Below are 3,843 nucleotides of genomic sequence, written 5' to 3' on the forward strand. Positions count from 1 at the left end.
TTTTTTTTTTTGGTCTTTTTTTGAGACAGGGTCTCAGTATGCAGTTCAGGCTAGACTTGAGCTTACTTTGCAGCCCAGGTAGGTCTCAAACTCACAATGATCCTCCTGCTTCAGCCTCCTGAGTGCTGGGATGACAGGAGTTTGCTACCATGCCCAGCCAACCCAGGTGTTTTTTGGTTTTTTGTTTTGTTTTGTTTTTTTTATTTTTCTCCGGTACGGGAACCGAACTCACGACCTTGCGCATGCCAGGCAGGCGCTTTTGCCGTTGAGCTAAAGCCCCAGCCCCAACCCAGGTGTTTTGGATAATAAATCTCTCTTTCCCCTCATCCTTGGGGCTGCTGCTGTGAGCCTTTTCACAGGCCCATGTTCACCCTGTAGAATGTAAATTTTTCTGCCTTCCACAGTTTACCTTCACTGACTTCTCCGTGTGCCTTGACCAGTTCTTTGTTCAGATACCAATAAGAAGCTGAATAGAGGCCCCACACTGTCACTGAGAAGCCACCAGCTGATAAGCCAGGAACAGACTCTTATTTCCTTGGTCCTTGTTTTTTTTGTTGGTGGTGGTGGTTTTTGTTTTGGGGGGGTGGTTAAGAGAATTTTTAATACACAAGTCATTTCTCGTAGTGATTTGAAAAAGTATAAGAACATATGAACAAAGCTTAGCACTTTAAGATTTGCTTGTTGATGTACATCAAATGTTTTACCTGTATTTGAATATCAAAACAAATATAACACAAAAACTTAATGTTAGTGCTGATTTTCCATGCCTAATTTGGATTTGGATATTGAGTAATTTATATTTTATAGAATGAAACTTTCAAAGTTTCATCAATGCTATGTACTATCATTCCTTACCAAAACCTTCACTTAAATTTAAATAAAACTGGTGTTAAGAGTAGTTACTTCAAGCTGGGCGTAGTGGCGCACGCCTGTAATCCCAGCACTCGGGAGGCTGAGGCAGGAGGATCGTTGCAAGTTCGAGACCAGCCTGGGCTACAAAGTGAGCTCAAAGCCAGTTTGAACTGCATAGTGAGACCCTGTCTCAAAACAAACAAACAAACAAACAAAAAAGAGTAGTTACTTCAAACCAGGTGTCGTGGTGCACATCTGTAATCCCAGCACTCAGGAGGCTGAGGCAGGAGGATCACTGTGAGTTTGAGGCCAGCCTGGGCTACATGAGAGAGTTCAAGGCCAGTCTGGACAACACAGCGAGACTCTGTCTCAAAAAAAAAAAGTGTAATTATTTCTTTTCTTGAATATTCTAAAACTTACCATTTTGAATTAACCTTTAAAATTTCAGAGCATGAAAGGTACTTTGAATAGAGTACCCAAAAATATATTTTAACATATACCATTTACCCCCCCAAAAAAATATATATTTTTTGTCTTTTTGAGACAAGTTCTTGCTACACAGTTCAGGGTGGCCTTGAGCTCACTTTGTAGCCCAGGCTGGCCTCGAGCTCACAACGATCCTCCTGCCTCAGCCTCCCGAGTGCTGGGATTACAGGCATGCACCACCACGCCTGGCAGGTCAGATTATTTCTGAGTACAAGTATTATGTCAATCAATTTCTCAACCAAATTTACAAAAGCCTTAAAAAATTACACTTTTTAAAAATCAGATTTTATTGGCACATTTTAGATATACATAATGATCACATTCATCATAGAGAATTTGTACCTGTACATGATATAACTTGCTTCTTTTTTCCCACTCCGCTACCCTTTCAACTCCTCTTCTCCCTAGTTATAAATGCTTTGTTTCCAGTCTTTCCTTATTTTTTTACTTTTCCCTTCTTTCCTATCCCTTCCTCCTCCTTTGTTCCCTCCCCATTTGAACATTTTCTTCCTATTTCACAATATTTATGATACATTTTGGGGCTTGTTTATACTTTTGATTTCTCACAGCAGAGAAATAATATGGTATTTACACATATGTGTCTGGTTTCAGTTAAGATCATGGTCTCAAGGTGCATCCATTTTCCTAGAAATGTCTCAAGCTTATCCTTCTTTATAGGAGAGTAGTACTTTATTGTATTAAAAAAACCCTGCATCTTTATCCATTCACCACTTGATGGGCTTTGGGCTGTTTTCAAGATTTAGTTATTTCAAAGTGTGCCACTATAAACATGGGTGCACATATACCCCTGTGGTTTGAAGCTTTTAATTCTTTCAGGAAGATACCAAGAAGGGAAGTAGCTGGGTCAAACAGGACCTCTAGGTCTAGTTTTTTGAGGAATTTCCACATTGATTTCCACAGGGGTTGCACCAGTCTACACTCCTACCAACAGTGGGGAAGGGTTCCTTTTCCTCACAGCCCCACCAGTATTTGTTATTGATTGATTTCGACAACAGCCATTCTTTATGCGGTTAAATGAAATCTCAGCATTGCTTTAATTAGCATTGCTTTAATTTGCATCTCTTGAATGACCAACGATGTTGAATATTTTTTCCTATATTTATTTGCCATTTCTACTTATTCATCTGAGATGTAAGCATCTCAGATACCAAAAATTATACTTTTTTTTTTTTTTTTGGTACCAGGAATTGAACTCATGACCTTGCGCTTGCCAGGCAGGCACTTATGTCACTGAGCTATATCCCCGACTCCCCAAAATTATACTTTATAATTGTTTTTGTTTGTTTGGTTGGTTTGTATCTCAGTTACTTTTCTCTCATTGCTGAGACAAAATACCCAATACCCCAAATTAAGGAAGGAAAGGTTTAGTTAGCTCATACTTTGTGGAAGTTTGAGTCCATAATCAGCTGGCTCCAAAGCAGGGCGGCATGGCCCAGGGGCAACAGTTCAAGGCAGCAGGAGACAACAAAAATAGCAAGAGCAAAAGGAGGGAGAACAAACCTCTTTTCCTCCCTTATATTGTAAGCAGGCTACTCACACAGTCTCCATGCCCTATGCAGGATGAGGATGTTTACAAAGTAAGGATCCTGGCTCCCACCTAAGTCCCTTAATTAAACTTCTCAAGTTGACGCAGTGTATGAACTCTTACAGGTTTTGTTTTTGTTTTTGAGACAGGTCTTGCTGTATAGTTCAGGCTGCCTCTGAACTCACTATGTAGCCCAGGCTGGCCTCGAACTTGGGACAATCTTCCTGCCTCAGCCACCCAAATGCTGGGATTACAGTCATGTGCCATCAAGCCCAGCTTTTTAATTGTTAAACAATGCATTTATGTGGTTGAAGAGGATACAAGAAAACTTATAGAAACAAAATCTCAAACTATTCCAACTCCTAAAATAAGATTTGCAAATTAAGAAATTACCAGTGCTGGGGGCTGGGGATTTAGCTCAGCGGCCCAGCACTGGCCTGGCAAGTGCAAGGTCGTGAGCTCGATTCTCGGTACCAGAAAAAAAAAAAGAAATTACCAGTGCTGGGCCAGGAATACAGCTCTGTGGCACAAGCGCTTGCCTGGCAAGCACAAAGTCCTGAGTTTGATTCCTGGTATTAAAAAAAAAAAAATTACCAGCACTGCTTTGAAAGCATGCCTTACTCATACTCTCAAATTCACTTTAATTGCTTGACATACAATTTCGTGCTTTAAAAGACTTTAACTAAATTGTTTAATAATATCTTTAGAATGTTACTTCTCTGGATAGACATGTTTCACACAATAGTTTTCAATTAAGAATAAAATCACTGGATAGTTTTAATCACAATTTATGATCAGCTGATTCATAGATTAACAATTTACTCAGCAATTTAAACGGCATAAAACCAACAAAAGAAATAATGTGATAATTCTTCACTGTGAAATTCCACCCATTAGTAATACCAAACCAAGACTCTGACAGTCCACTCAGTCGGATTGTTCCCGTGTGCTACTGAGCA

The sequence above is a fragment of the Chinchilla lanigera genome, unplaced genomic scaffold (genome assembly GCF_000276665.1).
Source record: "Chinchilla lanigera isolate Chin_1 unplaced genomic scaffold, ChiLan1.0 scaffold00173, whole genome shotgun sequence".
In the NCBI taxonomy this organism is placed as follows: domain Eukaryota; kingdom Metazoa; phylum Chordata; class Mammalia; order Rodentia; family Chinchillidae; genus Chinchilla; species Chinchilla lanigera.